The sequence below is a fragment of the Lutra lutra genome, chromosome 1, assembly GCF_902655055.1.
Source record: "Lutra lutra chromosome 1, mLutLut1.2, whole genome shotgun sequence".
Taxonomy (NCBI): Eukaryota; Metazoa; Chordata; class Mammalia; order Carnivora; family Mustelidae; genus Lutra; species Lutra lutra.
In genome coordinates this window covers 109,295,356-109,310,060 of record NC_062278.1, presented here as the reverse complement: position 1 = coordinate 109,310,060, position 14,705 = coordinate 109,295,356, and the positions used below count along the sequence as shown (strand labels likewise).

Below are 14,705 nucleotides of genomic sequence, written 5' to 3'. Positions count from 1 at the left end.
AAAAAATCTAAGAATTCAGTCTTTTGATCCAGCAATGATCTGGACTTCAGTAATTTGGAGTAACTTTGCAATTGCTACTTTCAACAAAGTCTGAAGGTACACAGAAGAACGATGAAATAAGTCTAGATGCTTACAAATACAGGGAAATTGTGTCATTTGCTCAACCCAGCTTATAAAAAAAATTGCACAATATGAAACCATAGTTATCTGAGTAGAGGACAAAGATCTGATTTAGAATGAGGCATAAGTTCTCCCTTCTTTAGTGAGTTCAGATGCACTCAGAAAAACAAAATGAATAAGGGCAATGCCAAGATGAGAAACAAAAGAAAACTGCAAATTCTCAGGTAATTCTGAATGAGTTTACAGTGGGAAGAGTCACTAATAATCTTCAAAACAGGTCATGAGAGTTCCAGTTCAGAAGCCCTATTTCATGAGAAAAGATGACAATAGGAAAAATCTCAAAATTAAGTATTGATTATACAAAGTAAACATGAGAATACTGGATGATAAGAAATTAACATTTTGCTTCCCCTCTCACTGGAGACAACAAGCAGGTAGATGCTGCCAACTAGAATATAATTTGCTCCAAGTGAGGGAGGTGGAAAATGCTATTAGGTTATCTGGGTTGAGGAGCTGCCCTGGGGCAGGACCTGTCATAGAGTCCCATCCCTCTTCTTTATGATCCCAACTTTCACCAGAATATAATCCAGAATCTTGGAAAATAAATTCGATCACAAATACTAACTTTCTGTTAAACCTCCAAGCAAAAGTATCAAACCAACTTAATACTTGGAACATATCAGAACTTTCCCATGTTTGCCAAGCACAGCAGAATAAACTATTTTCAGCTGGGAGTTCATCTTCAGAAAACACTCATGTGCATTTCAATGCAATATAATTATGGAATGTATTACGAAACCACTTCTTAATTTTCATTCGGGGATATTTTGCAGATCAGAATTTAAAGGATCATTCCCCTTTTGCCTCTGGTGCAGGCTTTTAAGTTTTAAAAATATAAATAAAATGCACAGAGTGACAGAAAGAGCCCTAAAGATGTATAAATACACCCCTGTGAGTCCCAAAATAAAAGCTTTGGAGGGGAAAAAAATGGTCGGACAAGTATTTATCTTCCCCAAATTGCAAGCTCGAGACCCTGACTGGTACACAATTACGAAACAAAGGGGAGGTGAAGGGTGACACACAACAGAAAGGGCGGCAGAAAGGAAGACCAGAGCTCGGCAGGCTAGAACCTGCTCGGTCTCGCTGACCCAGCTTCCCCCGGCACCTTTCTGGTACCAGCTGGGGGCTTTGCCTCTCAGGCGACCCGCATCCTCTTCTCCGAGAAATGAATCTCACTTTAAGGAAAGCCAAGCCCGCATCCAGAGGTAACGTGCAGAACCGTAAATGAAAAATGTCCACGTCTAGCAAGCAAGCAGACCAGCAAAGGGAAAACCAGCTGTCAGTTTGGGAGGCTCGTAGCTCTAACTGGGTTTCAGATTACTCTTTGCCCCTGTCTTCCGCTCTTTCTCACCCAGTCTCCCTCAATAATATCAGCTTTCTAATCAACTCAAATCTCAAATACCTTCTCCATCTGTCCTTGTGCTAGAAATGCTGATGAAACAGAAAAAAAAAAAAAAGAGTGTGATACTCACAACAATGAAGAATTCCTACACATGCCGTTCCATTTTCTTGCTTTAAAAAGGTGGAAGGTTAATTTAAAAAGCCTTGCAGAATCAGAAAAATAAGGGGGAGGGGGATTCCACCCACACAATCGTCCAGCCCACCGCAAAGAAGCCCAAAGGCTTGCTGACGTCACAAATTCATGAATGGATGTAAATTGGGCTGGTTTAGGATTCCGCACAGACTTCTCTGTGGTGTGTGCCTTGAAAAAGAAGGGGAGGGTCCAGAGCAGGCCTGACCAATAGGCTTCAGGCACTCATGGCCTGCCTTCTTTTAGGAGGAATCTGGTCACAGAATAAACAGAGCCCGCCAATCAGGCGTCTGCCACTGCCTTAAGACAGACTGGCAGCTTGAGGGGGTGCGGGGAGGGAGGGGGGTGGGGGGAGAGAGAGTGTGCGTGTGTGTGTGTGTGTGTGTGTGTGTGTGTGTGTGTGTGTGTGTGTGTGTGTGTGTGTGTGAGATAGTCGTGAAAACGTTGTATTGCTATTGAATAAGAAAATCAAAATATGGGGTTATGGACATTGGGGAGGGTATGTGCTATGGTGAGTGCTGTGAAGTGTGTAAACCTGGCGATTCACAGACCTGTACCCCTGGGGATAAGAATATATTATATGTTTATAAAAAATAAAATAAAAAAAAAAGAAAATCAAAATAGAATTTCGGTGGAATCAGGGCTACCAAAAATGCATATAGAAGAATCACTCTTTTATTCATTAGAGATATTTTCTTTACTCCGTTCTTGCTGTTCAGCAACGTGCCTGCTCTGATGTGATAAAAAACAAATCAAAGTCAGGGAAAGAGTTCCTAAAACTAGTGATGAGTAAGAAATGTACACCCTGCTCACCAAGCCTTGTAAAAGAAAAACAGTAGGGAAATATTAATGGGAATAGTGGTTAAGAAATATATATATAAGACAATATTACATAAATGTAATTTTTTTTAGAATAATGTCATTTGCTCACCTTTGTGATGCATCAAAGTGGGTGTGGAAGAGCAATGCTGCATTTAAATAAGGTAGGTAAATATTTCCTCATTAAGACACAGCTCCAAAACAGCACTTAATGATTCTTAGACCAAATTTTTTTTAATAAGATGCCTTACTATAAACAGCAAAAACAGCTATATTAAATTCACCCAAGAGCTCATGACATTTAAAACTTTCTAATTAAATTTTTTTTACCAGCTTTATTGAGATATAAAAAAATGCACATGTGTAATTTGTACAACTGGATGAGGTCAGAGTCATGCAAATACCCACAACACCATCGCCACAGTCAAGACAGTAGACATAACCAGAGGGTTTTCTTGTGTTCCTTTGCAGGTTTTTTGGTTTGTTTTTATGGTAAGACTACTTCACATGAGATCTACCCTCTTAGCAAATTTTGAAGGGCACAATATAAGACCACATTGTTAAATATAGGCACAAAGCTGTGGAGCAGATTGCTAGACTTACTCATTTAGTAAAACTGAAACTTTACACCCATGGAATAACAACTCCCATTTCCCTCCCCCCTCATCTCTGGCAACCCCTATTGTATTCTCTGCTTCTACAAGTTTGACTCTTTTAGATATCTCATAGAAGCAGAATCATACAGTATTTGTCTTTTTATGACTGGCTTGTTTCCCTTAGCCTAATGTCCTTCAGGCTCATCCACATTTTCCCAAATGACAGGATTTCCTTTTTTAAGGCTGAATAATATTCCATCATAAGAATACACCACATTTTCTTTATCTGTTCATCTGCTGATGGACACTCTGTTGTTTCCATATGCTAGTCATTGTGAATAGTGCTGCAGTGGACATGGGAGTGCAGATATCTCTTGGAGATCCTGATTTCAGTTCTTTGGGGCATATGCCCAGAAGTGGGGTTGCTGAATCATATGATAGTTCTATTTTTAATTTTATGAGGAATCTCTATACTGTTTTCCACAGTTGCTATACCATTTTACATTCCCACCAACAGGGTACAGGGTTCTAAATTCTCCAAACCTTGCCAACATATGTTATCTTTTTCTAAATAGTAGCCATCCGAAGAGGTATGAGGTGATAACTCACTGAGGTTTCACTTTGTATTTCTCTGACAGTTAATGATGTTGGGCACCTTTTCATATGCCTATTGGTCATTTGTGTGTCTTCTTTGAAGAAATGTCTATTCAAGTCCTTTGCCCATTCTTTTTTTTTTCTTTTTTAAGATTTTATTTATTTATTTGACAGAGAGAGATCACAAGTAGGCAGAGAGGCAAGAGGGAGGGGAAGCAGGCTCCCCACTGAGCAGAGAGCCCGACGTGGGGCCCCATTCCAGGACCCTGGGATCATGACCTGAGCCGAAGGCAGAGGCTTTAACCCACTGAGCCACCCAGACACCCCAAGTCCTTTGCCCATTCTTGACATTGGTTTTGGCAATAATTTCTTGAGATGACACAAAAGCACAGGCAACAAAAGCAAAAATAGACAATTGGGACTATATCATCAAACTAAGAAGCTTTAATCAACAGAATGAAAAGGCAACCTACAGAATAGGAGAAAATATTTGTAAAACACATATCCGATAATTTCCAAAATATATAAGGAACTCATAAAACATGATAGCACAATAAATAAATCATGACATTTCTTTACTCTTTGTTTTAAAAATGTTAGAAGTTACACAAAAGTGGAGATTAATATAATTCACTGCCCCTAGACCCTATCATTTCACTTCATGATTACCAATACTAAATAGCAATACTAAAACTGATCACAACTTTTTTGAATTTGAGAAATCCTTGATGCTGGAACAATAGTAGCTAATATAAGGCCTCTGTTATGAGGTGTCCAGTGACCAAGAACATTCTGAACAGAGATCTTCCTCTATTTCTTAATCAGACTATTTGTACAGCTAAAAGGAGAGTGGTTGCCTGTCTCTGTATGGCTATGGAGGGTTCAAGCCTGACACTAGTGAGTACTGTACCCTGCTTAGCTCATTTGGAAAAACAAAATGCAACAAGACTCTCCAGGACTATTTTATACACAGCAAAGATGTTCAGGGTACTGTTCTATGTACTCAAACAATAGAATATCATTGGCAAGTAACATATTCAGCAAATTTCTCTAAACGAACTTACTGCGGAGTATCACTATGGAAAAGATGGACCACTAGGATCGCTCAAGACAAGTACAGGACTGGTGTAGTCCTAGTAGCCCTGAGAGTACCACACTGGCTTATATCAATACGACCATGGACCGAGATTATTTTAGAGCCCATAAATGGAAAGGAATTAAGAATATACATCTCTGTTTCTTTTGACAACAATCAAAACTAACCAGGGCACACTAAAAGAATCAGATTTTTTAGAAAAGAATCTTTTTTCCCCAAAAGTTGGTCAACAAGATGTTCAACTCTGTTATGGAAGCCAATGATTTGTTAAAAGGTTTGACAGCAACACTGTCACTCAACTAGTCTACCAGGGAGGAGGGTAGACTTTGGTGTAATTCAAAAACACAGCCTATACGTGGTTCTAAACACAGCCACCTAAGAAGCTGGCTCTATATGTAATCTGACAAATAAAAATGAGCTGGCTATATGGACTTGCCATTTTAGTAAGATGAACTTGGTCTGGGTTAGCATGCTTCCCTGTACCACAGAAATACCGACAGGGCCAGCAACAATTTCTCCTGTTGAATATCATGGGAAATCTTTGGGAAGATAAGTTATCTCCTCCAAATTACAGAAACTGTAGAGGTAATTCTTGGAGGAAGGCATTGTTGTTTTGGGAGCAGAAGGAAGGTAGGGAGAGGGGGCCATGAGAAATGTACATTCAAGAGCAGCACTGCCCAAAATTTCCTGCAATGATGGAATTATTCTATAATTCACACTAATACAGTAGCCCCACGTGATGGTTTAGCATTTAAAATGTGGTTACTGTGATTGAGGATCTGAATTTTAAATTATATTTTAGTTCATTTAAATGTTATTTTATTTTTATTATGTTCAGTTAGCCACCATATAGTACATCTAAATTTTAAAATAAATACTCATATGTGGCTCGCTGGTGGCTACTGTATGGGACACGGCAACTCTAGAGATATCAAGCCAAGTCCCATCATCAGAATTAATTTTTTATTTTAGCATGTGGGCATGCCAAGTGTGGAGGACTACAAAGTCATTATCAAGGTGAGTAAGCACTTTTAAGAATCAAATGAACCTCTTCAAATCTCAGTAATGACTGGAAGATTACTCTGGTCCTGCTTCCCAAGAAGATATTCAAATTTCATTATTAGAAAACAATCTAAGAATAGAAATTAAGGTATAATTATTCTGCTATTAAAAAGTATGAGCTAGTCTAGGATTGTTTTTAAAGAAAAAAAAATTTTTTTAAGGAAAATTACTCATTTAAGCCAGAATCTAAGAGAAGATCAAAGCATAATGATCCGATGACAATTTCTGTCAGAATGCCACAAAAAGGGATAATGACCTCGAGGCTAATGCATGAAGATTCAGATTTCTTCCACAGGTACCAATGTGTAGTAGTTAAAAGCTAGTAGAGAGATCTGGGTTCAAATCCTGACCCTGCCACTTACTAGTTTTGTAAGTTCAGGTAAACTGGAGTTTCTGTGTTCTCCTTCTTTAAATGGGAATAGTAACAGGCCATGACTATTATGTGAAAGTTAATACATGAGAAGTCTAGCACAGAATCTGTAATATAAAAGATACTCAGCAAATGACACTAGTAGCTGTTTTGTTTTATTGTTGTTATTCAAATACTATGGGCCCTTCTATTCTCAGCAAGGGAAATTTCAACAACTGTGCAGATCCAGGGATTAAAAACCACAGAGAAAAACACATCTTTATTTTGCTTATAATAAACTTGAACAGATCTCTTTTAGGAAATTCTTAAAAAATATGTACTAGGGACACATTTTCCAAAGAAAAGCTCATCCAAATAATTTTCCTTTGGGAGACTGGGTGATACTCTTTGAGGGACTGCACCCGAGGAGGGGGGAAACTTCAGGAGGTTAAGTGAGGTGACCAAAAACTCAGTTCATAGAAAAAAAAAAAAAAAAAAAGCTAAAATTTCCCAAGAAGACCTGTAGTTTATATACAATCATTTGAACTCATACGGAAAACAACTTACTAGGTGGGAACACTGGCTGAAATTCTTTACTTTCATATCAGAATGTTAACTCTAACTTTCCCTGTTTTCAAAGCGTATGGTTTGATAGCGTGGATAGCAATGTCAATATTCAGTATTCAAATTTCAGTATGCAAAGACTGCAGCAAACTATTCCTTCCATTTTGTTGTTGTTGCTGCTGTCTAGCTGCCATTAAAAGCCTAGCTGAGAAAGCGATTTTTAAGCAACATCTAAGGGAAAAAAAAATTATTTTAAGTATCATGAAAATGTGGGTGCCTGGGTGGCTCAGTCAGTTAAGTATCACTAAAATTTGTCCTTGTATCAAAGGAGATAGATGGATCATCATATGGATCAGATCATCAGATGGTCCATCAGATAGATGGACCATCACCTAGGTTAAAATATCATTAACCTAGTGCCCCTTAGCAGAATCATTGTCACAGCTTTCATGTTATGCCTTGCTTTTATCAATAATTATCATAAGGAACAGCAATATTGTTTCTGTGTTGTCCATTACCTTGCATGATGTCTCATATACCAGCAATTCACACGAAGAATTCGTTTTAGAACTTAATACCAGGGAAAAAGTTTTCTGTTCTTGAAAAATTATTAGGCACCCACATTTTCAATAACAACAATGTGATCCATTGTATTTCCTTTTTTTTTGTTCCTGCTGGTGGGAAGCTCAAAGCCAACTTTAGGCTCAAACATGTCTATCAATCTATATATCTATATCTATTTTAGCTTTTGTCATTAGCAAAACCTCCTCCCCGCTTTGGGTTTGATTTCCCTTTTATTAACCTTATTGTATATATATTTCACGGTAAGGACTACAAATCCTTTTTGAAACAGACTATAAATAAAAATGTACACTAAACATTTACCTATTAACCTTTAAAAAGAGGAGAGTCTCACGTCCATAAATTCTACAATCATCTTTATGATAAAAGATAACCGTAAAGGTACACATCATTATAGCAAACTTTGAAAGATATTTTGAGTTAAATGGATTTGAAGTCTTTAATATTTCTCATCAAAGTATAATAAAACATCTAGTCAGCTGGAGAAAAGCAATTGCTTAGAGATTTTATGTGCTATTTAGAATAAATCTTAAGAGCTTAATGAAGTTTTAATGTATTATCCCTATCAAAAGGATGACTGCAAACAAAGGATGTAAGAATTCTTCTCTGATTAATAATGAAGATGCAATGAAATAAATCAAAAGCAAATGGATTTCTCAATTAATAAAATATTTAGCATCCCTGAAATACACCATTCCATAATATACGAATTCTGGCAAGGTACCATAAACCTAACCTTTGTGGGTCTAAAAATAATATCTTGAGTTTATAAAGGCGCTTTCCATATTGAAAGAGTAAAAGGGAAATTTATATATTACTTCACACATCCACAGAGACTTTGTGCTACTTCTGAGAGGCCAGGTAAACCATCTAACTTCCGTTCTTCTGAACCTGTTTTAATTTCCGCCCTTCTTAGCTAGATAGGGGTTGGCATTTCCACTTTGGCTGCATAGTGCAAGCAAGAGAACTGAAGAGCAAAACATAGGAATAGCAAACATCTGCCATTTTGTTTTCAGTCTGCTCCTGCATCTTCTGCATTGAGAACACTCTCTCTCCAGCACTCTCAGTCCAAGTGGTTCAGAGGGGGCCGCAGCCACCTGAAGCTAGGGCTCCAGGAATGAACGAACACATGGCACAGAGCCCGCCATGCCTTTTGTGCTAAAATATCTTCCTTATATAAGTGTGTTCTTTTCACATATAGGATACCTAAATTCCAGAAACAATGACTGGGAACAAATCTGGTCATAGACATTCTTTATAAATAATCCTGTACTGGGGCGCCTGGGTGGCTCAGTGGGTTAAGCCTCTGCCTTCGGCTCAGGTCCTGATCTCAGGGTCCTGGGATCCAGCCCCACATTGGGCTCTCTGCTCTGCAGGGAGCCTGCTTCCCCCTCCACCTCTGCCTGCCTCTCTGCCTACTTGTGATGTCTCTCTCTCTGTGTCAGATAAATAAAATAAATAAATAAATAAATAAATAAATAATCCTGTACTTCGCTTTACAATTTACAAAGTACTTTAAAATAGGGTAGATATTTGTCCTGTTTCATATGTGAGAAAATTAAAGTTCAGGAAGACTGGCTCATCTAATCTAATCTAGCTCTATCTAAACTCTGTAACCTACTGACTCTACTTTTTTTTTTTTAAGATTTTATTTATTTATTTGACAGACAGAGATCACAAGTAGTCAGAGAGGCAGGCAGAGAGAGAGGAGGAAGCAGGCTCCCCGCTGAGCAGAGAGCCTGATGCGGGGCTGGATCCCAGGACCCTGAGATCATGACCTGAGCTGAAGGCAGAGGCTTTAACCCACTGAGCCACCCAGGCGCCTCCCTACTTTTAAATTCTATCCATTACCCTTTGTCCCTCCCCCATTAAAGACCTGTTTACAATCATTCGATGACTAAAAATTAAAAGTGAACTAAAAAAATTGTTTCAGAGTTTCATGCAAAGATGAAAAAGCCAGTTCTTAGTCTCAAAGAGCTTTGGTGAGATGACCACTACACAAACTGGTGAAAGTACTAAATCAATGGGGTACACAGGGATGTTTTACTTGAGGTTGGAGAACAATACTAGAAGGAAGTTAACTGACATTTGGGGGTGAGAATAGTCTTGCTTGCATGGGACTGTCCTACATACTGCAAAATGTTTAGCACTCTCCATGCCTATACCAGCACCAGTCTTTGTCATAGCTAAAAAAAAAAAAGCCCCCCATGTTTGTCTCCCTAAGCACTAGGGGATTGGAACTGTCCTACTTTGAGATCTACACAAGCTGTAGAATGGTGCTCTCTGCTGCCCTCTGCTGACATACAAAGGTAAGATCACAGCTCTTAACGGAAAAAGGCCTGGCCTGTCCTTTGGAGAAAAATGTCCCAAGAGCAAAGAAGGTGCATGGTGTTGAGGCTCTGTGAGGGCCCTGGGAATGTGGGGGTGAGGCTGAATAAAGGCTGGGAGCCACTCCTCCTGGTCTAGACGATAGCCAGTATTTGCCGTTTACTTGTCTTTGGCAAGTTGGCATGTTTGTAAAGGGAATAAAGGCTTGTCCTTATACAAACACACCCTGTCCTTATGCTGTAGTGTGCCCAGGGCTTGAACTAGGTCTTCTCTTTCTGATACAATGATTATTTGGGGCTGGGTGGTTACAGTCAGTTATAAAAAAGGAGGCAAACTGGAACTGGGCCTCAAAGGGGAAGGATTTGGAGAAACTGGGTATGAGAGAATAAGGACAGTTGTTCAAAGATCATTTTTATCAGGATGTCTGGGTGGCTCAGTTATGATCCCAGGGTCCTGGGATCAAGTCCGCCATCAGGCTCCTTACTCAGCGGGGAGCCTGCTTCTCCCTCTGCCTGCTGCTCCCCCTGCTTATGCTCTCTCTCTGACAAGTCAATAAAGAAAAATCTTGAAAGAAAAAAAAGACAGCTCATGTGAAATGTAAAGCTGATAAGGCACATACTAGTATTTTTATTCCAAGACAAGACTGTATGTGTACAAGGGCAGTAGCTATGGAACTGGAAGTCAGAGTGGATAATATGTTAACATAGAATCAAAACTGGCCTGGGCGCCTGGATGGCTCAGCCTTTAAGCGGCTGCCTTCGGCTCAGGTCATGATCCCAGGGTCCTGGGATGGAGGCTCACATCAGGCTCCATGCTCAGCAGGAAGCCTGCTTCTGCCTCTCCCGCTCCCCCTGCTTGTGTTCCCTCTCTTTCTGTGTCTCTGTCAAATAAATAAATAAAATCTTAAAAAAAAAAACAAAACTGGCCTGTTTTAAAAGGAGCTTTACACGACTCTCCGTAAATGGGTTCACACTATACAGATTCACACTCAGCACCACAGCCCGCTGTTTATTATGAACACCAAGGAAGGGAACAGAGAGCACAGAACCCAAAACCATTTCAGCGAAGTATGTGTTTTAAAGTTTACTTGTAACTAGAATGATATGTGATGTCTAGGGAATACACTTTATACCAAATGCTGAAGCCACACTGGAAAGCTCTTGGTTTTCCCTTACATGAATTCATGCTACCCCCAAACAGGGGGTACTACTACTACTAGTAGCAAAAGATAGTAGCTGCTACAAGTAGCAACCTGCTCCCAATCACTCAATCTATCTATCTACCTATATCTATACACATCTTAAGAATTTTACTTCTTCATAGGTTCCAAATTACTCTCTTCAACTAGACTGAGAATTAAAGTTTTACATGTAATGTTCACGAAACAACCAATAAATAGATAGACCAGGGTATTGGTGGGGGCGGGATGAACATAGTGGTTACTTAATGGCCTGAAAAACCAATATATAAATCAAATATCCACATTTTTGTTGAATGCCATCTATGTTCAAGACACCTTGACATGTGTTGGGGGGGGGTGTATTTATAGGGATAAATCACAGATCCCGATCTCAACCTATTTCATTAAATAAGATAGAAGCACAATCAGCAGCAAAATAAAAATTGCTATTGTGCCTTAAAATCATAACATAATGTGGAGTCTATCCCCCAGTATTCAATCTCTTCTCTTTCCTTTTAGTTATAGAGCCTTTACCCCATCCCCAGTCTTAATGTTTTAGGTGGGTGCATGCTATGCTGCTGAAGACTTTCTTCTCCTGGCTGTAGATGTGACCACATAACTGAGTTCTAGCCAGTAGGGTGATAGTGGAAGTGAGGTGGGTAACTTCCAGGTGTTCTTATCTAGGAAGCTAAGCTGCTGGTGCTGGACGCTCTTCCTTTCCGTGCTGAGTCAGCTTTTACCGTGCAGATGCCAATACCTCCAGGCAATAGCGGAGCAACAAGACCATTAACTTTAGGCTTTGAACGTTCTAGTGAATCAGAGTCCTCTATTTGTACGGAAATACCTGACTACTTGAGGATTGTTAATGAAGGCCTTAGAAATAACAGTCTTCCTTTTCTAAGCCATCAAATTTTGTTGAGACTCTTACTGCTGTTTAGCCTGTATCCCAACTAATGTATTTTGTTCCCTAGTGCTATATGGTTATTTCCTAAATAAGACAAAGAAGAAATGATTGTTACAGACATCTGAAGAAGAAATACTGATTCAGAGGATCAAGGACCTGGGAGAAACTTTAAAAGTCAAATCTACTCTGTCTCCTTTTTTTTTTTTTTAACATATGAAGAAATTGAGGTTCCAAAATTTCTCCATAGTCTTGGAATTTGTGCCAGAGCCAGGAAATGATCCCAGGTCTCCTGAGTGTTTTGTAGTACATCATCTTGTCTGTGTGTAAGATCACAGGGACCACGATTGCTCCTTCTTTCTTTTCTTGACACAGTTAAGACTCACTCAGTACTCCTGGGACATAGAATACTGTCCTCAGTTCTAAAAGAAAGCCAGCAAGAATTTTTAAAAGACACGCGTTTTTGTCTCAAAGGTATCTGAAATCCAGCACAAGAGAAGATTCTAGGATAACTAGATGGTACTACTAAAACAAGAACATAGACCCAAACAATTAGTCGGCGATTCAACAAGCTCTAAGTGGAAATAGTCATGCAAGTATTATAGAAGCTGTTTGCTCCTGATAACAAGTCCTTTGAAATTCAGAAAATATGACTAAAGAATACTTGAATCAATTCTTAAATGCTTTATTGAAACCTAATTAAACATGCCAGGGCCTGAAAATATATTTTTGATTCTTACAAAATTTCTTTTTTCCCTTAGCCAGGAAGTTTTAACACTTTAATCTTATAAAAATCATCCCAAAGCCTTCAGCCCAGGCATCTCTTCTGTGTTGGCTAGTCAACAACAACCATTCTTTACCTCTGTGGGAAGCTATACTCTCACTGAGGAGGAAGAGTTAATGCATATGTCATTGTAGGCACACAGTCTGCTCCAGAGCATGTGAAGAAAGGGGGAAGTCTGGGGGAGATGTGAAAGGAAAGAATGCAAGGAGGGGGTTGCTCTGAGGTAGTTAATTAACTTCATTTAGTCATTCATAAGAACTTGCTGTGCCCTCGAGCTGAGATCTGGTGTTAAATACATAGTCCCTACCCTGAAGAACTTTACAGTCTAGAACTGGAAACTCTCCTTTCTTATTACATGTTCACATAGAGAGTTTGAGCTGGGATGGAATTGAAGATGAAAGAATGCTTCCTCTCCACCCCTCCCCCCAAAAAAACACACCTTCATCTTTGGAGTTGGAAAAACCACTCCTGACCACCTTCACTTTGTTCCTGCATCCTATTCTGTTCTTTTTCATTCTGAGGCAGTCTTCAGACCAATCTACAGTTCCGTATTTTTCCTACAGTGTCTAGTTGAGAATAATCTGGTCTCTCTGCCATCATAATCATCATTAGCTTTCAACTAGCCATAACAAACAAGTGTTCCTGTTTCCCCTCAAAACCCACAACCACAGGGCCGATCTTAGAGCCACCCCTCCTGGCCTACGGAACATGACATCCACCTGTCATTGTAGTCTGGAAACAAAAGTAGGAGTATTCCCCAGTCCCCTGTTGTGTTGTTGGTTGCCCCTGTCATGAAAGGATCACAGACGATGCTTGTTCAACTTCAGGGGGCATATTAAGATCTAAAGAAAATTATTACCAATACTCTTGAAACATGTATTGGCCCCGAACTTTTAAATTAGCAAAGCGAAGCCCCACTGAAGACCACCCATAATGAAGGAGTGGCCTAAAAAGGCCACATTTTCTTAGCATGTATTTTTAGTGTATTAAATGATTCAGAGCTCTGTATTAAATGGTCATTGTTCAAAAGGCCACTCCTCTGGAAAAGAGGCTGGTGTCTTCAAGTTACTCTCACTATAAATATAAGACGAGGTGTGTGAGGGGAACATAGGATCCAGAAAAAAAAGATACTAAAATACAGTGTATCTTTTTCAACACTGCAACATTTGAAAAATAAAATGCATTTTCTAAGGAAGTGTGTTTGTTGGGAGCTTCCTTCTTAGGTAGGCTGTGAAATACAGACTTCATGCTGAATATACGCGCTGAGTAGCTTTCATCACGAAGCTCTTCAAATTTAGGACGAGTTCCTTTATACTGTCCCGCATAAAGTCCTGATTACATTTTGAAGCCAATGAAAGCATGTTTTCTGCTGCTGCCACCTACCGCAAACTTGAAAAATATGCTTGAAAAATGTTAAAGACAAAATGCAGTCTATTCATGAAGAATAACTTACAAGTCAGACAAGTAGACTGAGATCAATGTCATCGTGTTTTACTTTTAATGAAGCTATAATTATTCCAAGAACTTGAGAGACGATCAGTACGTTAATGTTGCATGAAGAGGGCAAATAAGCTAAGAACATGCCACAGCTTGACCAATGTGTTTCTCTGGTCTACCTTATGCACAAAAACTATCTTTTCTGTTGAGAAAAAGCCAATTCAGAGCTACTGGAAAATGGAAGTAGAAAATACACTTTTACTAGTTTGAACAACTCTTGAGTTAAAAAATGATAAAGGTAGATAAACACACAAATGAAGTGGGAGAAGGAGGAAAAGGTTCATGAACAGGTAATTTACAGAAACAGAGATGCAATGACCAGTGAGAAAAATATGTAAATTCAATATTAAAGAACTGCAAATTATAACAAAATGAGATACCAGATTCTCCTTGTGAAGTGGCTAAAATTGCTTTTTTACACGTGGTAATACACTATTTTAGAAAAGGTGTGGGAAAATAGACCTTTTTTTTTCCTTGAGTATAGTTGACACACAATGTTACATTGGTTTTAGATGTACAACATTGTGATTGGACAACTCTATACATTATATTCTCCTCACAAGAGTGTGGCTCCCATTAAACATACACTCTCATACACCTCTGGTGGTTAAATAATTGTTACAACTTTTTTGAAATGTAATT

At 39.0% G+C, this 14,705-nt stretch overlaps 1 protein-coding gene across 7 annotated transcripts in view; it reads right to left on the bottom strand.

The window, feature by feature from the left end:
* The window catches only part of MAP3K13 (mitogen-activated protein kinase kinase kinase 13), a 165,270-nt gene that overhangs the window by 92,606 nt on the left and 57,959 nt on the right, over positions 1-14,705 (bottom strand). For 2 of the 7 annotated variants that reach the window (XM_047732112.1, XM_047732093.1), the window contains exon 1: positions 1,653-1,875. The exons of the other annotated variants lie outside the window; for them this stretch is intronic. The gene's annotated coding sequence lies outside the window, so the exon portion shown is untranslated. Of the gene's footprint in view, positions 1-1,652; positions 1,876-14,705 lie in introns of those variants that run through there. 7 annotated transcript variants of the gene reach the window in all.